This window comes from Mixophyes fleayi, chromosome 7, assembly GCF_038048845.1.
Source record: "Mixophyes fleayi isolate aMixFle1 chromosome 7, aMixFle1.hap1, whole genome shotgun sequence".
NCBI lineage: Eukaryota > Metazoa > Chordata > Amphibia > Anura > Limnodynastidae > Mixophyes > Mixophyes fleayi.
In genome coordinates this window covers 116,298,730-116,323,653 of record NC_134408.1, presented here as the reverse complement: position 1 = coordinate 116,323,653, position 24,924 = coordinate 116,298,730, and positions in this window count along the sequence as shown.

Here is a 24,924-nt window from a genome sequence, read left to right as displayed (position 1 = left end):
TATGGGAACAGATTTTGTCACGTTGGGGAGTTCCCAGGATCATCGAATCTGATAGGGGAACACACTTTACTGGCAAGGTCATGAAAGCGCTTTGTGAACTACTGGACATAAAACAGCGATTTCATGTACCGTATCATCCCCAATCAGCAGGAATAGTAGAACGAATGAATCGAACAATCAAATCTCGTTTGACCAAGACACTGTTAGAGAAGGGCTCCTCTTGGGTGACAGCTCTGCCCGCAATACTGATGGGTATTCGGGCAACTGAGGCAACGACAACAGGGATCACCCCATTTGAGCTCATGACTGGTCGCAAAATGCCACTTTGCTTCCCCAATGAACCACAGTTGTCAAACCCCATCAAAGAGGCGATTGCCAGAGATGTGTTCTTACAACAGGTGCAAAATAACCTGAAAGAACTGCTGCCATACGCAGCCATCCGGCTGAACAAACCCTATCTACAGGGGGAGACTCCCATGCCTCCAGTAGATAGTCTGGTAATGATCAAGACATTCCGAAAGGCAGGTCCCTGGGATGCAAACTGGGAGGGACCATATCAGGTCCTTGAAATCCTGGGTGACACAATGATAAAAGTACAAAGGCCAACGACTACAAAGAAAGACTCTCGGAGAAGACGTAAAGTTCTCTGGGTCCACGTTGATCAAGTGAAAACCACGCAAGCCTCCTTAACTCAATAGAGTGCTTCTGTGCTCATTGAGATGGGTAGATTGAGAAATCATACCCCTTCCAAATAAAATAAAAAAAAAAGGTTTTAACTGATCATTGAGAACCAAAATGTAAGTAAAGGAAAATCCTAGAGCCCTACCCTGATTACATCTTGTACTGTATATGCAACTAACAGCGCTCCAAGAGGGACACTCCTCCGAGGAGCATATTTTACTCTTTCTCCCACTGTAGGTGTGGATGTAGCGGAGGAGATAGGAAGAACACCAGCAACCCCAGAGAAGCGACTAGGTACCCATCCAGATACTACTGTGTGGCTTCAGAAAATCCTGCTTGGTTTTGGTCCAGAACTCAAGAATTGGCTGCTCGACTTCGGGAAGGAAGAAGACATACTGCAGAAACTTTCTGGGAATCAAGCTACAATCAAGCTGGAATATGATGCCAAAGTATCATTTTCTCATTCATCCCATAATAGTTCTCATTATATTGGTATTAGTAACACATGAAGACTAAAGGACAACAAATGATGAACTATTAAGGAAAGGGGGGGTATGGACTTTGCAGGCATCATGGACTTTGCAGGCATCATGGACTTTGCAGGCATCATGGACTTTGCAGGCATGGGATCTGTTTTACATGAATGTCTTTGTTTTTTTATTATTCCTTTGTGCCTTTTTCTCTTTTCCTCTTCTCCTTTCTTCTCTCCTGCTCTTCACACCCTCGGGGAAAGGGTGGTTTTTTTTCCCACTATGGTTCCCCCTCTAGGAGGTTTTTTTCCTGTTGTGCGCCAATAACATAAGAGGTTTTTTTTTATCTCCTCCATAGTTGGTAGGGAGAGGAAGAGAGAGTTGAAAATTATCGGGGTCTCTCTCTCTCCCTCTCTCTTTATTTTTTTTTAGTTCACCACCAAATCTAGGGACAGGTAACTTCTTACTTGTAGTGTCGGTTTTCCGACAACAGGGGGACTGTTGAAGAACCTTCTCCTATGATATGATTCTCAAGCCATTTCATGCATTGTTCAAAAGTATCTCCCATCCTCCCAGCCACATGGCAAGATTAGCTATTTTGCATGTGTTTGTAAAACCCCCCACACAACTCTGGTCAGTTTCAGATAACAGCTTTGAAGCCTGAGACAAAGGAGGGTGTTGGGACACTGGAAGGGTCACTTGCTTTTTACTGCTGGACACATACATAGTGGGGAGAACCGACAGTGGTGATGACATCATCATCCCTGGACCCAAGAAGCTCCATGTGTGTGTGGTGAATCACCACACACATGCTGTTACTTGGGAGGCTGGGTGTTTCCAAGTTTGGACTATAAAAGTCCAGACCCGGGACCCTCTCTCTCTCTCTGGATGCCTGCTGCCCCTTGACAAAGAGCTCTACACTACACTGCAGGACATACACTAGGGATACATTACACTACGGATACACTACACTAGGGATACACTACACTGCAGAAAACATCTATAGGATTACAACACCCTACTATATATATATTACACTAAGCTACAAGAAAGGATTCTATACTACAGGAACGTTCCCTACACTGCAGATAAGAATCGGACCGAGGATACAAGGACTTGATAAGTATCAATAATATATATATACCCATAGAGCTATATGTGTATTTGTAATGTGGATTTAACTATTTATATACATATAACTGTGTAGCTATTGTCTGATATCTGTGATAGTTAAATCAATTTTATAAATACTGATTCTTATTAAGGATACATATGCAAAGCTAGGATAGTGTAAGGAATAACGGTGGTGAACATAGGGTTAATGTTATATTTATATACTATGTTATGTTGAACAACGTTATGATATGTGTGTGAATTGTGAATACAAGCTTTTCTGTGTTAACAGTAAAATACTTTGATTTAAATACATACATATGTTGTGAGTATTGATTATTTATAACGAATATATACTGTGAAGTACTGCTGAGATACAGTGTTTATTGGATAAATAGTTCTGTAAAACTTGTGTTATTTAGTGTGGTCAAAAGACTGAGTAAGGCAACACTGTGTAAGGAAAAGTGCATAAAAGTGCGAGTTTTATAGCGAGTGTATCTAAGAATATAATTAAAGGATAGCGTGCGCATGTGAGGCGCTACCACAGGTCCTTTAACAGGAGGGATATTATTAACTGCCTCTATATCGGGCAGAAATGTGGGTGGTCACGCAGGCGCCTACAGCATGCCCTAAGCTGGTACCTGGTCTGGGGGGCTCCCGGAGAGAGGGGGCATGAGTCCTGTGCCCCTTGTGCCCCTTCCTTTATCCAGGTTTAGCTGAAAACAATAGGCAGCGTCATAGGGTTGTCAATGTCTACAGCCCAGGGCCGGACTGGCCATCTGGCACTTCTGGCAAATGCCAGAAGGGCCGATGGTCAGATGGGCCGGTCTGATCTGTCAGTGCACGGTGTGTGCACTGACACTTCCTGGTCACATGTGCGGCGCGAAAACCGGGGGGGGGGGGGCGAGAGAAAAGGTGCCAGACAGACAGAAAACGGGGGAGAAGAGAAAGATTGCCACACAGGAAAAGAGGGGGGGGGGAGATTTCATTGCCCAATACTGTGTAGCATAACATCAACTGGGGGAACTTTTGTGGCATAATAATATAAGCTGGGGGCACTTTTGTGGCATAATATCAACTGGGAGCACTATTGGGGCATAATATCAACTGGGAGCACTATTTGGACATAATATCAACTGGGGGCACTATTGGGGCATAATGTCAACTGGGGGCGCTTTTGTGGCATAATATCAACTGGGAGTACTATTGGGGCATAATATCAACTGGGGGCACTATTGGGGCATAATGTCAACTGGGGGCACTTTTGTGGCATAATATCAATTGGGGGCATGTATTTAGGCATGAGGGAAGGAGGAGAATGTTAATATAATGTGGGAGGTAGGCTATTAATTTAATGGTGGAGTTTAGGTGGGGGCTAATTATTTAATTTGTGCTATTTTATTTGTGGGGTGATGTGGGTTAATTTTATATTAGGGGCTAGCAATTTAAAATAGGGTGATTTGACCTTTCAATTAATAGTCCCCAAACCACCCCAGCATTAAATTAAAGTGGGGCTGTTTGGGAAAAAAATATTAATTTAATGGCAGTGATGGTTGCGGGAAATAGCATTTACGTTTAATAAATAAACCTATTTCCCTCCCTCCAAACAATCCCAGCCATAAATGAAATAGCATTTACGTTTAATAAATATACCTATTTCATTTATGGCTGGGATTGTTTGGAGGGAGGGAAATAGGTTTATTTATCAGCAGCAGCAGCTATTTATATTAAATGTAAATACTAGTATTTTAATGTTGGGACTGGATGGTGGCCTAATTATAAAACATGGGTTGTATTGATTAAACACCAGGGCTGGTTGGAGTTTTCTAAATTACATGTACCCATTTTTTTTCCAAATAGGGCCTCCAACATTCCAGTAACCAGACAAGCAGCAACTGAACTAAAGATACCAGGAGCCATAGGCGGTGAAAGTAACAAGACAGGTAGAAGAGAGCAGGACAGTCTGCCAACTGTCCTGAATCTGGTGGGGAAGTCCCGAATTTTGGAGACTGTCTCGTTTAGTGAGATTTGATCCGACTACAAAGAGAGTTGGGAGGTATGTCTCGCTTCACGCTGTACTGCTTGTGAAGGCAGAGCTGTGTGCAACTAACAGTATTGCACACAGTATTGCCTGTGTAATTGTCTAACATTTGTCTAAAATGATAGCCATGTTACATAATAGGGGCTCCCTGTCTTAAACACCCCAGGCCCCCCAAGTGTTAATCCAGCTCTGGTTAGCAGGAGGGAGCGGATAGCTGCTCCAAGTCTCTAGATAGGACACAGCCTGCAGAGCAAGCCGAGGAGCTCTAGATCTCACAAGATTTGGTAATCTTGTGAGACTAAGAGCTTCCCTGCTCACTCTACAGGAAGTTCCCACCCTGATGGATGTCAGCAGCACCAGAAGCATATATAAGTACAGTGGGCTGGGGGTGTCATAATGTGCCTCGGGGGATGGCGTGATAAATGTAATGTTTTATTTTAATGTATGTATCATTGCCCCATGTGGTCACACCCACAACACAATGTGGTCCACGCCTTTTTTCGGTGCTGCCGCGCAGGCCCACCTCGGTTTCTTTCCTGCTGGAACTAAGGTGGGCCTGTGGACTATAAATGCCAGGGCTGATTTTTTAGTCCCCGTCCGGCCCTGCTACAGCCTGTTAACTGAGTGAATGAAACCAAAGATATGACCAGGTATGACCTTTAAAGACATGCTAAGAGATTGCAAATTGATAAAACAATGAAAAATATCAAATTCATATTTACATTTTGTATCATGTTTTTAAAAGTACAGACACTAAAGACAAAGATTGTGTGCAATATTTGTGTTTGCTGTAGTATATAACATAGATAGACATGTTCTGTTGTCTTATCAAGTTTTTTTAATTTATTCAAAACTAGAGGTGAAACAGAAGGACTCCAGTCCAATAGATTCTTATACTATCTTTTACGTAAAACCACTTTTATTGGTAACTAGGACTTAAAAATTCACATTTCCACATTCATCAGGCCTATTGCAACGAAATATTAAAATTAAAATGAAATAAGTGATAAATAAAGCGCTCTGTTAAAATGTTTAATCAAACCCTTAAGTGGAGCCAGAATATAAAGTCTAATATTAAATGTTATAAGAGAAAATTGAAAGTTGTTGTAGCTATATGGCACTTGCGTCAGAGCAGGGCCGGTGCTAGGGTCCACGGCGCCCTAGGCATTTTTAAAAAAGCGGCGCCCCCCCCCCTCCCCAGCAAAAATCGCCGCCCCCCCCCCCCCCCCCCACAAAAATCGCCGCCCTCCTCCCTCCTCCCTCCTCTCCTTACCTTGTCTCACCACCCGCCGCCTCTCTGCTCCATCTCCTCCCCTCCACTCACTGACACTAGTAAGTGGAGGGGAGGAGACGGAGCAGAGAGGCGGCGGTGGTGACAAAATAGCCTCTTCCCCCCCCTCCCCGTCCATCTGAATGCTGTCCGGCGGCCGTGACAGGTATGGTCAGCGGTCGCCGCACAGTTTTAAAGTATTTCAGAATTCTGTGGCGCCCTCCAGAGCCCGGCGCCCTAGGCAAGTGCCTAACCTTGCCTAATGGGAGCGCCGGACCTGCGTCAGAGCCGTAACTTTTAGCATTTTAGGGGCGAGAAGCAAAACTGCCGCCCCCTAGACCTCAATTTTAATCAAATTAATATATAATATTCATAAACTGAGCCCCCTTTCAGCGTTGTCGCCCCTTTTGTACAGTCCTAGTTAATAAATACATTAACATATGTCAATACAATAATAATTAATAAAAAATACATTTAAAAAATAAATTATCTTTTTTTTTAACAAGAAATTTATCAGAATATTAGTAATACTTTACATAAAATGCATTTTTACAGATGCTCCTAATTGCAAACACATTCTGGCATGTATATGCCTCTGTCATCACTATCAATCAGCACTTACACCTGCCCTGTAACTGCTACAAGTGATACGGCTAAACATCACATACCTGAGAGATGCCCAGAGCTTGAATTGGATGAATGTGTGTGCGCTCAACCTTAGCACGCCCTTACTGTACATTGCCTGTGTGATTATGTCTATTCCCTCATTTGTTCCGCCCTTCAAATTGTAGGCTGTCGAAAGGGTAATTTGCATTTGAATTTGAATTGCATACACTGGTGTATAGTCCATTTCTGACCATGCGCAGAGCAATTTCACACAAATTATGTCACGCAACGAAACTTACATTTCTTAATAAATCAGGCCTTCAATGTATAAAAGATACTTAGACACTGGAGTTCATTAAAACTGGTCAGTATCTTCATACATATTTCCGCCCAATAAGCAAGGCGGTGTTAATGAGTAACTCCAAATATTTTTTTCCCCAATAACCCTTTGATGCACTAGTAGGAGAGCAAGTTTTCCAATAAAAGGGTCTTCACGGTCACAAGGTACTGATTCCCACCAGAACTGAAATTAAAAAGTTTGAAAGTAAACTACATCTATTGAGAGGTTGTTGAAGGAGCTGACTCTATGGTACATGTCTCATTCTTGGGTTTTACTAGTTGGGGGGAGGGAGGCTTTGTAAAGGACGTGTGGCACATGTTTAGGAACTCCTGTAAGGGTGACAGTGACCCAAAGTTAATAGCCCAGTGAGGGCAGCCCAAACCTAAGGAGCACTGTAGGGGGAAAATGCAGTCCCTATTGGAGAAAGCCCCACAGTGAAGGGTCAGTGACCCCATTTACTAATAGCTCTATAGAGAGGAATAGAGTTGCAGAGGGGGATCACCACCTTTAGAGGTACTCCCAGAAGGGGGAGACCATGAAGAAATGTCAGTACTGCATGACAGGTGCACCTGTTTGACAGTGTACAAGAGGAGGAGAGTCCCCAACAGAGGTCATACGGATGGTAGAGTCTTTGGAAAGCTGCCTGGAAGAGTGTGCTTGGAAGAGATAGGCATGAATGGTTGGCACCCAGAGACCTTTGGAAGGGGTGAATGTGTGCAGGTGGCACCATACAGCATTTTTATGCAGAAAGGGAGGGGGGAGACAGCATCTGGATATAGCAAATAAGGTTGTCAGCACCCTGAAGAGGGTTCATGGCCGGATGCTATGGGGGACTGTGAGTTACTGTACCCCTAAATGCAAGGATATTTTCATGTAAAGCAGGTAGACCCAGCACTTAGGGGGGTGCTGTGAGATATTGAGTTACTACATGTCTGTAGGGGAGGAATCCCTGATAACTGGGAAGTGTAATGCCAGAAAATATTCTGGAAGGGTTCCCTAAACAGTTACTCTCAGCTTCAGTAGAGAGATGAAGGGGAGTCCTTGCATAGTGGGGAATCATTCCTACAGCTGGGGGGTTCACTGCATGAAGATATTGTGACTACAATTTGCGAAGGAGGGTCCCTGATGTACAGGACAGTTTGCATGACCCTAGTGCAAGAACCTTTGGACAATGCCTACCTATGTGATGTCAGATTTATATTTGGGGTAGGGCATGCCCTAGATCAACTTTAAATTTCAGTGTACAAATAAGCTATAAGTATTTGTGTGCTACATCAAAAAACAGCCAGTATTTTCCTTATGTACAAAATAATAAACTAATTTGCACCCCTTGCATTGCAATATGGTTTTGTCCAAAACACTTGAGTAAGAAAACGTACTCAATGTTTTGCTTAACTTTCCTTAATGAATCAGACCCTCTGTTTATAGGGTATGATGCTCTTCTTATCTCTCACTGTCACTATGAGTGGAAACATCAGTCTACTATGCTGACTGGTGACAGGGCTCTCACATTCACAGTACTCACTCAGACTGTGATCTGTGACTTTAGAGTAGTTCCAGTGATTAAGTGCTGAGCAAGCTCCCTGCTCCACTGACCGACTCCAAGACTACTAAAAATGCAGCAGTCTCTTACAGTGTGTTTCCCTCCCCTTTGCAGGCTCAGCAGACATGCATACACTGGTTTCTGGTTGCAAGTGGCTCCTCTGGGCCTAAAACCGAACCATGGCCCCGCCTACCTCACCCTCTGTTTCTCTCTTTCATATATTCTCTTCCTGTAATTCTGACAAGCTGTAATGTCATTTTGTGTCTCCTCATAGCTCGGGGTAGCTGGTAATTATAGTTTTTAGCACCCAAGGCCATTTTACACTGCCCCCTACTACATTCACCTGTTCCTCCCCCTCTTGTAAGTACTGGGTGCAGTGGGGCGATGATCACACAGGTGGTCCCTTTCAGTCTGTGTGTACAGAACTACATAGTAGAATGGTGATACTCATTATTATTGTTATCCTTTATTCATAAGGTGCCACAAATGGTCCACAGCGCAGTACATAGGAGGTGAACAGAGCGCACATTTACACAATGCACAGCCAACTACAAATAATGCATAATCACACAACACAAAATTATACAATGACCAGTCAACAACCAGAGAACATAGAATTGCAGGCTCAGTTATTGACAAGACAGTGAGCCTAGTGATAAGCAGCACTTGGTGGAAGTAGGCCTGTGCCCAGGGGTATGGGCTCAATCTCTGACTTTTCATACCATCTGTCCAAATTCAGATTGATGGCTTTTTTAATATAGCCCTATTCATCAATGGGTTACCACCGACGAAATACTGCCCTACCAACAAGACTTTGCATGGGAAAGCCTGTTTAATATCAATGAGGATAGGTCATGCAAAAGATCACTACAATACTAGTTCTGTTATCGTCATCACAGACCAAAAGCATTAAAAATGACTGCATAACTGTCTTTAAAATAGTTATGTTTTTCATTTTTAAAATAAACTGTATCTTCTTTCCAACTTCATATTCTTTTTTTTAAGAACTGAAAGCTCAAGTCCTGGCTTATACACGCAGTTCCACTGCGCATATAAGCCCGCTCATGCATAACCATATACCATCATCATCATCAATTTATATAGCGCTACTAATTCCGCAGCGCTGTACAGAGAACTCACTCACATAAGTCCCTGCCCCATTGGAGCTTACAGTCTAAATTTCCTAACATACACACAGAGACTAGGGTCAATTTTGATAGTAGCCAATTAACCTACTAGTATGTTTTTTGGAATGTGGGAGGAAACTGGAGCACCCACGCAAACACGGGGAGAACATACAAACTCAACACAGATAAGGCCATGGTTGAGAATTGAAATCATGACCCCAGTGCTGTAAGGCAGAAGTGCTAACCACTAAGCTACCATGCTGCCCAATGCAAAGACTGGTCCAGTGAAGCCATAAGTAAAATTTACTGCTCTGGACAGTATTATTTAACTGCTCTGGAGATTTTTTTGTTTTAGAAATTTTAGCAACATCATCACAAAGGTGGCTGTCCCTGATAAATAGGCCCCATAAAGTAGAGTCATGAATAGAGTTGTGTGTGGGGACATGTCACTTGGTAGCAATTTATGATATTGTGATATTTATCTACGCATTCTGTAAGGTTTTAATAATAAGAACCCCTTGAAATATCCAAAGAGTTAATATACCTCTTCTGACTTTTGTCTGTTGCTCTGCCAGGGAGAGTCTTGAGAGAGATTAAATAGTTTCTGGTTTCATTCCCAAACTCCCACAATAAAATCATTTCACAAATAGAGTTTCTCATTACTCTCTCTCGATTCGCCCTCCAGAGACGTGTCAAGTTATGCTAATGGTTCCAGATACCATAATGTTTGTGGAGGTGGTATTGCAGGGAGCTGTACTACATAAGAGACAGCCATGGGAATTCTTAAACATTAGATTTTAGAGCTGACATAATCATAATTTATTATTCTCATTAAAAAGATACTGACATAAATAAAATGTTTTGGAGAGTGCCTGTGCTTTTTAAATATGTGGTCGGTTCATATTTTTTCTGTCTTTTATTCATTATAAATCATGATTGTTCATGATCCATTGTGCGTCCCTGAGAGTTCTACACAGCATTCCGTTTCACTGGGGATAACTCTTGCTCCCTACACTCGTTAAAGTCAGTCGTCAAATATGTCTCAAATTGTGAGAGGAAGGGAAAATTGGATCTGTCTTTATTATGTCATGTTTGTGCTTTGAATATTTTAATGACATGACTATTTTTGAAGAATATAAATATGCTTACCCGCAACAAATGTACCTGGTTGGCGCAAAAGCGGCCCCATTTGAAAATTAGGACAATACACTTACTGACATGTCCTGAGCTCCCGTAAAAAAAAATTTGCAGGAGAAGGAGTGTATCAGCCATCTTGCTAACCAAGCCCTGTAAATGTGCCCTCTCCACTCTTGAATCTCATATAAATGTTTTATATTTTTTTATCATTTAAAAAGAAATCTGATGTTTGCTTTAAAGCACAATGTAATGGGTTCTAGGGGAGACAAAGTCACACAAACCGCAATCCCCTTCCCAACACCCAGGTACTCACCCGATCCTGAGGGACCACTATGAGACACACCGTGATCTCCTGCGCGGCAGTCTGGGAACCACACCTTGTGTCTGATCACCCTAGGGCGTCTGCCGTGGCTGGAGCCTGGCCTTTGGTTCCTACAGGGGAAGGACACTTAAAAAGAGACAGGTGGCATACAAAACAGTTTGGCATGTTGTCTGCCAGTGACCACCTCGTATGCCACTCTCAACAACGTAACCTCCTTACTTAGGGCCTAACGCCCTTCTACCCTAATCAAGCTACATAATGGGCCTTGTGCCCAAGGACTACCCAATTGGCCTTGTGCCCAATGACTACCTAATGGGCTTGGTGCCCAAGGACTACCTAATGGGGCCTTATGCCCCCCTCTGACTTACTGTGAGGCCTAGTGCCCAGATAAACCCTGCCTATGCCCTAACTGTGCCAGGACCTTGTGCCCACTACCTGCTCCATGGGCCTAGTGCCCGAATTTCGCCCATGGATCTTGTGCCCGACCTACAGTAGTATTTTATACTTACCTGCTCAGCGCATGATCCTCAACTTGCCCCAGCATCTTCGGGTCTTCCTGACTCTCCAGCCTGCAGCTACTCTTCTTTGGTTCAGTGTGCTAGTCTTCGTTGTCTTGTTGGCGGGAGCACTCTTAGTCCTTACACCTTGTTGTTGATCTCGACGTCTTCTTGCTTCTTTCCGGTGAGCACTTCTTCGGACGGCCTTGACTCGCCATCCTCTTCTCGTGACAAGGTAGGTCCTAGCACTTACAAGGGCTCCCTGCCACTTTTGCCGCCGTGGCCGGTTCTTCTGGACATTCTGCCACTTCCTCTTCTTTTGGTTCGGCCGTCGGACTACTTACAAAATGGCGGCGCCCAGCGGCTTATATAGCCAATCAAGGCTCACCGCAGCACCAAATATTCAAATGGGCAGAGGGAAGCCAGAATTGGTTCACCTTTCTGGCCACTCATTGGCCAGCAGGGGAAAGTGAACCCTGATTGGCTCACTTGCCCTCTGCTGACGGGACCTGTGGGGAAGAAGAGAATGGACTCACCTGTGCTGGATCCATTCACAGGTAAGTCCAGACTTAGTTCTTCTCTCTTCTTCGGTTCTTCGCCCTCTTGATGGGCACCTCCTCGGGGTACACTTACACACACAAAACAAGAATTGTGAATGTGCCTAACCCTGCATTTAACTGGGAACAGACGCATGTACGCAATAATAGGTGCATGATATCACAAAATGGTATATGTCAGGGAGCATTTTTGCATGTTCATAAATAACACTTGTTGAATCTGCTGCAGGCTCTCAAAATTATAAACAACTCTGTAAGGCAATTTGTGATAACATAGCGCAATATCTTGCAGCACAGTGAAACATGTGTCATTGTGGCAGAAGGAGAAAACCTACAGAGATAACAACCTAAAGGGCTGATCTTCTATTGTTGCTTTTTGCATGAGAAAGCTTTCGCTGGTGAGACCCAGCAAATCTAAATTCCAGCGAAGGCTACCACTGGTGATAGCACTGGAATCATTGATGGTGATCCCCTTGATGTATAGGGAGAAACCACCCGCTTTTGCAGGAGACACAGCTTTTCATCCTATAAAAATAGACTTGCATATACTTTGTTAGTTAAAGTGTTATAAAATCTATATGTTTACAAACTGCAAATAAATGAAAGTATGTTCAAAGAACTCATCTCCTTTATACTGTACCATATTATACATCTAAATGTGTCAAGAATTTGTTAGAACTAAATAGTTTAAAGATAAGGCTAATTACAGTCATCACTTTGTGCAAAACTGAACTATTTTGTAAAACATTGTTTTCTTTATTTTGTTTTTGTTTTACTGCTGTTGAAAGATACAAACCAGACATACCTCACCTGGAATTTTAAAAAAATCTAGCTTCGAAACAATAGCAATAATAGTTAATAGGGGGTTATATATGACCCCATCACATTAACCATCATATGTATTGATGCAAATCACAGTGGTACAAATTGAGAACTACGGCAATTTACCATGCCCGATTGCTCTTGGAGCCCCAGCGTTGACTGCTGTCCTCCACTAAGTATTTTCCCTTTTCACAGGCAACCTAACGCTGCCGGCTAATGGAGAAAGTGCAATGTGCAAGCGCATACTGCTTCCCCAGGGAGGATCTAGCGAAGCCTGAGAGTTTGACATCCTGAGTTTGCTTTCCACAGCTTAATAAAAAGTTTAATGCTCTTGTCAACCTAGAGGTTTATGGAGACAGCGGTAAGCTCCAGTAATTACGTTAATGTCGGAGAAAGCTATAATTGATCCAACATTAACCCTTTGTTAAATAGCAAAAATAGGTGAAAGAGCCTTTTGACGATCTTTACTTAAATAGACAACATAATATCTTAAGTGGAGTCATCAATATTGTGGGATGAGCATACCACACAACATTAGTCCCTCTGGCAGTGGGACGGGGGGGCTGGCCACTGAACAATGGCGGCATGACCATGGCACAATAGGGCGTGGTCACACACCCGGGGCATGCCTAGCACTTTTGAAGTGCTAGGCTAACCTGTACTCCCCTCCAAACACCATTTCCGGCACCCATTTGCAGTACCTCCCAACTTTACCACGAATCAGGACAATTCTGTCCCGATCAGGATGGCCGGACAGATCCGTCAAATAGGGACTGTCCCGCCTAAATCGGGACAGTTGGGAGGTATGGATAATGCCCTACCGGACTAATATTTATGAGGCCTAACTTATATTTATGAGATACTGGTTTCTAGTGAACTGATAGTTCTCATTAATGTACGTTCAGCCAACAAAATAGTAGCCCCCTACTGTGAATATGTAATTTTCAATTGTGTGATGTGAGGTATAATATTGTTTATTTTTATGAATTTTATAAAGTGTTTTATCTTATTTGATTTATTTGTGGGTTTGATTTAGTGGTAATTAGATCAGCCAGGGTAAAGTTTTATATAGAATGCTGCATACTTGCCAACTTTATGGAATGCTCCTCCAGTAGATGACAGAGGAAAGGTTCTGGTGCACAAGCCCGGAGGTGGGTGTGGCAACACGATTTGCACCATATTGGCCCTGCCCCCACTTCACAATTCTGCTGTTTGTAGCATCAGGCAGTGCGGATGGGGCACAGGTGGCCCAATTCTCTGTAAATCCCACCCCTGTCCACTTCACTAGGGAAGAGGATGGAATGTGGGAGGGTGCACTGCACTCCCAGGAGTCTGGGAGAACTCCCAGAAATTCATGAGTCTCCTTAACATTCCGTGAGAGAGGGCAAGTATTGAATGCCGTATATATGCTGCTGCAGCACACTTCCATATCTCATGGAGGCTCAGGTCACAACTTCACTGTTTCTCATTAGATCCAGATAGCTTTCTCTAAAGTATCTCTAGCATTAAAGTATGCTTTTACATGTAGAAGTCACTGATATCTAACCTTATATATTTACATGTTAAACAAACAGGGGCCTAATAAAACTAAACAGAAAAAATAAAAGAAGTTGAAAAACAAATGTGCACATTTATACATAAACTTCATACATAAGCCCACATATAATAAAGTAAAGTAAGGATATAATATGGTATTCCTATAAACACTAAAAGTAACAGGATGAAATTTGGGATACAGTATATATTGTAGATTGCACTAATTGCAAGAAAGTAACTAAGAGAAAAGAATGATGTAAATGTGTATCTTTTTTCTTGTTGTTTCCCTAATTATATATGAGCATGGTAAAATTATAGTTACAATTTGAAAGAGATAAAGATATTTGGATTTGGTTTTATATTGCAATTTATGGTGACCTGTAATTAAGAAAATAAATAAAGTTCTTCCTCAGCACTGTAATTTCCAGTTATAAAATGGACAAATTCAAAATAACATGCTCCTCTGTCTCCCACATAAACTGAAAGACATATTTCAATATATAATTACCTCCAGCCAACAGTAGACTTGCTTCTTGATTTACAAGTTGTCATCATATTTACATGCAGTGTTTGGTTTGCAATTGCTAGACAAATACATTTGAGTAGGATAACCCTAAAATGAAATAACTTTATACATCACTGTCAAACAAATATATCTGGCCTATTGCTGTCACTGTCCTTTTTATACTTCATTTTACATTTGCAAAGCAATTCATATTTAAAGTGTTCCTGTTTCTTACTTATAGTGAATGCAGCCTACTTATTCCCTAGAAACCAGTGACATTACTCTGGCACAGGGTATTTTGTGGGTTGAACCAATATTCATGGGAATGCAGCATATAATGTGTGCCTCAGTGATGTCACTGTTACTTAATTAATTAGGCACATTCTTATTAAAGACAAAATACCATATATATTGGGGCAGCACAGTGTCTCAGTGGTTAGCACTTCTGCCTCACAGCACTGGGGTCATGAGTTCAATTCCCAACCATGGCCTTATCTGTGAGGAGTTTGTATGTTCTCCCGGTGTTTGCGTGGGTTTCCTCCGGGTGCTCCGGTTTCCTCCCACACTCCAAAAAAAACATACTGGAAGGTTAGTTGGCTGTTAACAAATTGACCCTAGTGTGTGTGTGTGTGTGTGTGTGTGTGTGTGTGTTAGGGAATTTAGACTGTAAGCCCTAATGGGGCAGGGACTGATGTGAGTGAGTTCTCTGTACAGCGCTGCGGAATTAGTGGCGCTATGTAAATAAATGGTGATGATGATGATGATATCACCAAGCCCGGGGGCAAGACTCAACTTAGCAGCCTATTTTAAAGGAAAAATAATGCAGGTGGCCCAGTATGGGACCGGCCCCAGCATCCTGCCCCTGCGCCATCAAAGATTAAACTAGCCCCTCATATACAGCGAATAGGGAGGGGGGGGGTCCCTGTCTGGCATGCATGCATGTTGCGGCACTAAAGTCTGTCCACATCTCTAAAACAGAAGTAGTTCTATAGAGCTCTATTGTGATCTATGGATGTTTTTTGGGGGGTTTAGAGATCCCTCAAATGTTGTTAAAGAATTTTGACAGGATTTGTAAATATATGATCAAAGCATTCCATGTGATGTCCAGGAGGATAATATATAAAATTATCTCAAATATTATTGGACAGATCTGAAGATGTGACAAATTGGACCTTTTCTCACAGTACAACAAATATATTTTGTTCCAGATGATAAAATTGTGTGGACTGTGAGTACTGAACAACTATGTTAACTGACCAGCAATTTATATATTTCTGTTACTTTGTTATACCTGAAGGTTTTTCCAGTATTATTCTAACACTTGTTCCTGGAGAAGTAGCGGAGCTATTCCCCAAATTCTGACTCCCATCAAAATATATATATGAATGCTTATGGAGCAGGTAAAATAGTAGGCAAAAGAAGGCCATTCTTGGTTGGGCCCCAACGTACATACATTTCCATCCATTTGTCTTTAAAGCAGTGGTTGTATCCGACCCAGCAACTTTATAATTATTATGTAATAAAATATATTATGGTCTTGGATAGAAAAATAATACTGGGATAGAATGAAAGCACTGGGGTAGTATGAAATGGGTTTGAGGAGAAGAGACAATTTTAAAGACTTTTAGAAGGTTTTTTCTAAAAATTTTAGAAGGTTAAACATCAAAAAGGGAATTAAATAAGTTATATGGACTTCTGCCAGAATTTATCAAAAGTATGTCTGAAAAACCTGAAATGCTCTCTAGCATGTCTCAGATGTCAGGTGCTACAAATTGAGTTACCTGATATGCATCTTTCTATGTTTGTAGGTATAAATTATTCATAAATATGTAATTATAAACTTTGAATATGCTTCAATAATCATTCATCAAGGTCACATTAATAATACAACCCCCAAGCCTACATTTAACAATTTACAAAAGTTCACTGTGAGTATCCACCAAGTGAGAAATATTATCTGAGTATTGTGTGTTTCCTGGGGCTGCGCTGTTGTGTAAACTTGCCTTTTGAAGCAAATAGGACCTGACTAGTCTCCATGGCATAACTGTAGCCTGAGGAGCTATTCGGAATCCTGTCTCTACTAAAGGTGTAAATCAATGTTACAGTAATTTAGAAAACAGCTACAAATTATGCAGTGGTGTATTATCAATGCAAAATCCTTGGATTATGTAATTTGCTGTACATATTAGTACAATTTGGGTGAGATGATTGCTGTGTGAGTTCTAATGTTAAACTTAAAAGTGGTCCAGAGTGCACAGATCTCCCCCTCAAATACTGCTGCTGCTCCTGTGAACATTCCGATGATTAGTTGCAGATAGTTTTGCTCCCACCAACCTCAGACTAAGAACATCCTATATGACAGAAGTGTGGTCATGATGTGGTCAGACCATAGTTAAATGAACCTTAAAAATTAACTCTGTACAATAAACTCACATATTTCATCATCATCATCATTTATTTATATAGCGCCACTGATTCCGCAGCGCTGTACAGAGAACTCATTCACATCAGTCCCTGCCCCATTGGAGCTTACAGTCTAAATTCCCTAATATAGACACACATTCACACACAGACACAGACAGGTAGACAGACAGACAGACTAGGGTCAGTTTTTATAGCAGCCAATTAACCTACTAGTATGTTTTTTGGATATTTAGGTATTAATGCAATATTTTAACAATGCAATAAAAGTGTCCGCCTCTAGAACATAACATACAAATAGATTGTGTTATTACATAATACTTTTCCATACCTGTTGTTATTCCTATGGCTATATTCCTACAATTTCATCACACAAATAAGTTTCTATGAATGAGTCTCATTTCTTAAGCAACTCCTGTTACTATTGCTCAAGACCTTCTAATTATTGTAATTAGTGCACAAATTGTGAAGAATGAAGTCTCCAGTGCCCTAAGGGTTCATTAAAATTTGAGCTAGTTCTGCTATTTCTACTAGTGTTCACTGCATAAGGCATTTCTTTATTGCAAAGAGTTTTGTTAAAAAAAACAACTTTAACCCCTATAACATTGATTGTACAGAGAGATCTACAGCTCCACCTATCTAATGGTTCATACTGACCTCTTTTTGTTAACCATTTGTGGTGCTTTGTCCTGTGCAGTGTGGAGAATGAAATGGACCTAATGAAGCATATTTAATGCACAGAGCAAAGCCTTGTTTTTCCACCGGTGTAGGACCCACCCATTGTAGATGCCACTCTAAACATTTAAAACGGCACTGGCTTTCAAGGCAAGTTTTGCCTTGAAGGCCATTGCCGTTTTATATTTCCCCTGCAAAGTCGCCGGATATCGGCGTCTTGCAAAATCCACTGGTTAATACATTTACCTAGAGGAATATGTTTGTGAGTTAAAAAAACAAACCGTGGACACTCAGATCTATTTCCTTAAGTGATAATTATGGTCGATAATGCTACTCGCATTTAAATAGTCAGCATGTCTATATCATTTATAATAAACCATCTAAATAATCTGGATTTATATGTTCATGCCACAAAATTGCTTTACAAAGTAGATTTAGTACAAACCACAATAATTAAGAGTTATGTAGCTCTACTGACCAACTAATGCACTAACAATAAACCACATAAAGACCACACAAACATGTTGCATTTAATCATAAATTGTAATATAATTCGGAAATACTGCCAAATCAAATATAATTTTGCAGTATTAGCCCGATACATCTGATTACATCTTGCCTTTTTTTTTTTTACACCTACCTGAATGGAATTGTTGGTGTATCTGGTTTTTGGCTTTATGTACTTGGTGACAAGACATTGGAAGTGGTTGTTCTAGTTTTTGTTTTGTTTTTTACATTTTTTTATATTCGTATTTGATTGGAGTGTCATAAACTTATTTCCTTAATTACCCTAAATCACCTTTCTACGACCAAACACTCATGTTTTAAGACAATTACAGCATATTAACCCTTTTACTGCATTACCTCACCAACCTTCCATGTTAACAAAAACTCCAGAGGCTCTTCCTGGGCTTCCTTCAGGGGCTCCTCCCAGCCAACCTTCAGGGGCTCTAAGGCTTCCGTGGCCTCCTCCTCCTCTGCCTCCTCCCTGGCCTCCACTCTGACCTCCTGTAGGCGACAATGACAGCGGTCTGTTGGAAGAAATATGACACATTATTGTTTTATTAAATATGATCTCTCTCCTAGATAGATACATAGATTTAATCTTAGGTTTCAATGTTAATGATTGAATATCACACATTAAATATCACACATCGAGCATTTCTCCACCATTGGCCAAAAACAAATACCTCCACACCACCTGCATATGAACTTGACCTAGGTGATTAAGTAAAAAGTTCTTTATCCTTAAGTGAATGTGGCCGGATGTGGTGTGTCTTTGATAACTACTCCAGTCAAGTGGTTCTCTCCTGGGAGCCATCAGCACTGTGACCATATTCATTTAATGCTTGGGCAGTTTGGTGGGGGATACAAGCATGAAGTTTGGTTTTAAATTTAAGGGAAGAAGAGAGGAAAGAAGAAGTAGAAGGGTAGAAGATAAGAAGGAAGAGGAACCCTAGGGTTACTAGAAAGTAGTAGATAAACAGAAGGGCAGATCAGTGGACATTAACAGTCAGGACCAAGTTAAGAGTAGGGAAGATACGCTATTAAATTGAGCCCAAGAAGACCAGGTTTTAAGAAAGGAAACAGGTGAGCTCCTTAAGATGCTGGTCATATGTTCCATTTCATCAATGAACCATATTTTTGTTCTAAAGGCTTGCATGGAAGGAGGATTTTGGTCCTTTCAAGAGCTAGATAGCAAACAAGCGTCCACATTAAGACAGTTTCTGGTAAGCTTGTTAAGATGTTTTGGGAGGTCTGGGAAAGGGAGCTGGAGTAAGGCATACTGCATCTGGAAAGGGAGGTCAGTGTCAGTGAGTTTGTTGGCTAAGGTACGAACTTCCAACCAGTATCTCTGCATGACAGTGCATGTGACCAGATATGCAAGAATGAACCTGGTTCTTGACAGCAACTCCAGCAAAGGCGTAAAGAGGTAGGATAGATTTTGAGGAGTCTGGTCGGGACCAGGTACCAGTAGTAAAGAAGCTTATATGCATTTTCTTTGACTCTAACAATAATAGAGGATTTGGAGACACCCTCCCATATGTCTGACCATTCTTCCACATCCAGTGCATCAACAAAATTCCCAGCCCAGTTGTTAACATGGGTAGGTGTGTGGGGGTTTTGAAGTAAGCATGGCATGGTACAGAGAGGAAATGAGGCCCCTGGATGAGGAGCCATGAAGATAATATTGCTCATAGGGAGAAATTGATGAAATGCATAAGAGTCCTGAGGGTAAATGTATTAAACAGCGTTTTTTGCAAGTCACCGATATTCAGCAAATTTTGCCTTTAAACACATTGCCATTTTAAATTTAACTGCCAAACTCGCCGAATATTGGCGACTTGCAAAAAGTGCTGTTTAAAACATTTACACCTGGAGTGCAGAGAATGTAGGAAATACTCCCCTCACAAGGAGTTTGTTAAGAAACCAAAGGCCAGTAGAAGACCAAGAGGGAGGAAGTTAGGACTGAGGCCCAAGGGGAAGTTGGGATTGTACCTAAGAGGAATGAAAGTAGAAGACAAAGGGGCCAGCTTATAAATCCAATTACAAAGGGACCATATGGTAAGAGATAAATAAAAGACCTGGTGAGAGAGGGCCACAAGTGGCCATGTGTAATGCTAGGACTAAAGAATCAATGAAGTGGATTGAGAGCAGAGTGAGTCAGATTCTATGTCAACCCAGACTCTAGAGCCAGGAGGGGAGCACCACTGAATACATTGTGCCAAGTGAGCCGCGTAGACCTTGTAAACTTACATGTGGTTTACCAGCCCAAATAAATTTAGTAAACATCTGTTGTAGGGTGGAAAAGGTCCTAGGGGGGATACTTATATGTATCGTCTGAAATAGATATAACAATCTGGGGAGAATTTTGATGGAAGTGATGCAACCAATTCAAGAGATGAATACATTGCGCCAAGTGGATAAATCCATTTTAATAGCAACAATGAGGGTCAAATAGTTTTCTTTAAAAGGTGAGTCCAAGTTTTTAGTAAGAAATATACTCAGATATCTAAAATTATGTGCTTGCCATAGAAATTGGAAATTAATTTCTATAAGTTTTTACCAGTGGTAGGCAAAAATAAATCTTGTTTCAGTTTTGCTTGTATTAATTTTGAAATTAGAGAGAGATCCAAAATGTTGCAATTCATTAAAATGTTAGGGAGATAAGTTAAGGGCTAAGAAACAAAGACTAGGATGTCGTCCACATACAAGGCGAACTTATGGTCACATCGACCAATTTTAATAGCATGGATATCAGGGTGGAGGCGGATCCTAGCAGCTATGGCTTCCATTATGAATGCAAAAGTGAGAAGAGAGAGAGGGCAACTTTGTCGGGTCCTAGTGGCAATAGTAAATGGGTTGGAAAGAGTACCATTAACCAAAAACAAGGTTGAGGGCTTGCGATATAGAGCAGAGATGCTAGTTAGATATTCACTAGTCCGAAAGACATCAGGATATGCAGCATGAAAGGCCACCCAATAAAGGCTTTTTCAGAATCCAAAGCCATCACCAAGTCAGGAGTCCTGGTAACATTAATGTGGTGAACTAGGTTGATTTCACTCCTGGTGTTATCTAGAGCTTGATGCCCAGAAATAAATTAGACTTGGTCCAAGTGAACTAGGTGAGGGAGCCATTGATTGAGTTTATTTTCCAAAATTTTCGTAAAAAAATTAAAGTCAACATTCAGAAAACACATCAGTCTATAGCACCTGCAGGCTTTTGGATCTTTGCCCTCTCTATCAATCACAGAGTTCGGAGCAGTGGTAGTGGCTGAACCAAAGGAGACAGCATCCCGTATACAGTTAAATAGATCTGTGAGTTTGGAGGTAAGAGGGCCAGCAAATATTTTAAAGTGAATGGCTGAGAAACCATCAAAACCAGCAACAGAGAAAGACTTAATCGATTGAATAACCAATATAGTTTTTTCAGGCATTATATGGGAGTTAAGAAGTTTGATTGCTTTTGGTGACAATTTGGGAAGGTTACAGGAGGATAAATACCCATCTATCTTGGTCTGCAAATCTGCAGGGGAGGAGGCCAGTTCAGGTAAATAATAGAGTGGCCAAGAATTCCAGATTTTTTTGAGGATCACAAGTGAGAGGGCCCTACGACGTTTTAAGGGGCGCATTCACATCATGGGTTTGAAGCTGACGAAGACTGGTGGCCAATAGGAAATCGGCCTTGTCACTTTTCTCGGAATTTTGGTTCAGACACTTATGGGTCTTAGCACCTTTCCTACAGTCTCACACATTTTGTTGGCCTTCCAGTGTCATCAGGAGTCTGAGGGAGTCCTCCAAGCTGGTCCCATGGTGATGGACTTGGGTTGAGTGGATTTGTAATTCCAAATTCCAAATCATTTCATGCTCTTCCCGATTTTTAACCTTTGAAATACTAATAAGTTTACACCACATGGTTGCTTGAAGAGCATCCCAGAGAGTGGCGAGTGACATGTCAGCAGTGGAGCTGATGCCAAAGTACCCTCAATGATTTTGGAACACATAGAGGGGATTGACTAGCATTGTCTCATAGGGGCATATTCAATTCTCGGCGGAAACGCAGAAAATCTCGCGGTCCGCGCACAATTACCGTTATTACGGTAATCGTGTGTGGGAAAAACCGTTAATACGGTAATTTACTCGCTGGATTTCAGCTCACAGCTCCCTGAGCCGCGAGCTGAAATCCAGCTATGTATTACCGTATTAACGGTAATAGTTTTTCCGCGGCGTGGAAAACAAAGAATTGAATATGCCCCATAATGTCTCCACTAGGAATGTTGGGGAGGGAGAATATGAAAAGCTAAGGAAAATTAGATTGGCCTGCTGCTCTATCATGAAACTAGAATAATGTCAGCATGTATATCTCTGGAAGTAAATTTAGAATCCACAAAGAGGAAATCTACATAGGAAAGTACCCTATGAGGAGCTGAACAATAGGTGCACTCTCTGGATTCGCCATTGGAGAGTCGCTGGTTATCCACAAGCGCAGGGGTGGATTGGGAACTTAAAGTGGCCCTGGAAAAAATTATTGAAGTGGCCTCACGTGGGCGGGTCCAAATCAACTGTAGGTGGGGACAACACAAAAGTAGGCCGGATTTAGAACTACTGGAATTCGATTGTAGTAACATTTAAGAAAATCTAGATGTGATGACTTAATACACAGTGGGTCATTTCTGAAACAATACAGGGAAAAGGCTGCCAGTCCTGTGTTATAAAAAAATACATGAATCAATTTACATTATATGCGACTGGTTTATATGCTCAAACTTGTTTAGTTTCCTACCAACACATCCTTCCAAAATTCCCTTCATAGAAACATATCTGACTTTGTTTAATAAGTTTAACTATTACGAAACATGTGGCAGAATCCTATCTGATCAGTCTGCCAGAGCAGCATATAAGCACCTCACCGCAGTGTTGCATCTTTCTTTGACATCATGAGCTGTAAACTACCAGTCAAATCTCTCTCTTTAATATATAAAAATGTGTACTGTGTGTTTCAAAAAAAATGCAGTAAAAATAATCCTTACAATAAATGGTCACAAAGGTTAAATGCTTCAAGCATTTGCACGAAAAAACTTATTTTGTAACAATTGTGTATGAGTCCTAAATGTGCCAAGTGGTTGGTGGTGGTTTGATTTAATAATAGTGCAGGGAGGGTTGGTAGACAGTGGCATAAGTGAAGGTGAGAGCTATTCCAAGAGTTGTCTGGTGATATAGTAAGTGTAAATGAGGCAGGATTAATGATATTGTCAGTGCAATGGGGGCTGGTCATATGTTCTACAAAGTGATCTGAGAATGGGACTAGTGCAAAGTAGAAGGCAGGCAATGAAATCCATTCAAGAACCACTACAGTATCACCAAAGCTGAAATAAGGCTTTGTGGGACCTGGGGCACTTAAGAAAGGGGGGTTATCATTTGAGACAAACAGGCAAAACTGTGAGCACTATTGTTAGGTACACACAACTCTGCCTTCACGAGCAGTACAGTGTGAAGCAGTACATACCTTCCAACTGTCCTTTCAGTCAGACCAAATCCTGACAAAGTGAAACAGTTACCCAAATTCAGGACTGCCCCATCAGATTCAGGTTAGTTGGTAGACTGTCCTGCTCTCTCCTACCTGTTCTTGTCACTTTCACCACCTGTGGCTGCTGGTGTCTATAGCTCAGTTGCTGCTTGTCTGGATCCTGGAATGCTGGATGCCCTATTTTGGAGGAAAAAAAATGGGTACATGAAATTTAGAAAACTCCAACCATCCCTGGCATTTAATCAATAGCACCCACATGTAATAATTAGACCTCCCAGCTGTCAGTCGTGTACTGGATTTCCTTACCTCCCCTGTATGCTGCGGGGGGCATGATGAAAACCACAGAGCTTGACAGATGCGGCTTCTCTGAACATTCGCACATGCGGGCTCTTGCCGATGTCCCAGCTGTTATGGTCTCTCCTCCCTCTGTATCTCCCATGCTGACGTGGCAGGCCTGCGTGCTTGCACCGGGAGATATGAATGAGTGTTCACCTTTCCGTGGATGTTCTATAAGAAGTACATCCAGTGGATGGAAAATGGAAGTATATGCAATAACGAACAATGCAAATGACAAATGTGATACATCACCCCCATCCCCCGCTGCATACAGGGGAGGTAAAGAACTCCAGTACACGGCTGACAGCTGAAACGTAAGTGCAATTAATGTGGTTCCAACGCACAAAGATATTTATTAGCAAAATATAGCAGAATTACAGCAAACTATGATAAAGTATAAGAAAGTGTGTTTTTTGTACCTTTATACAAATAAAGTTACTTTTTCAATCAGAAAAATAAGAAAGTATAACAAAATACAAGAAAGTATAACAAAATACAAGAAAGTATAACCGATACATTACGCAGCGCACCACTGGATCCAGGGACAGTCATCAGTCTTGAAGTCTGTGTTGGCAAAGAGGCTGGACTGCTTCAGTATCCTTGTTTTATACAGTTTAGATTAAAAAAAACAGTGATGATGTCACAATGTACACAAAGATAAACTTAGGTGTTTCTTCATTGGTTCAAAGATAGTCCAGTGCAATGCAGATCATAGGTCAGTTCAAAGGATTCCTCTCCGAAGGAGGAGGAAAGTGATTTCAACAGCTGAGCACATGTCTTGCCTGAGCATAGGCAAACCGAGGGGGGGGGGGGGGGGTTCCTAGTGCCTGGAAACCCCCCTCCAAGCTTGGGGCACTGTATAATTCAAGTGGCTGGACCCTGCCCTCGCTTCACATTG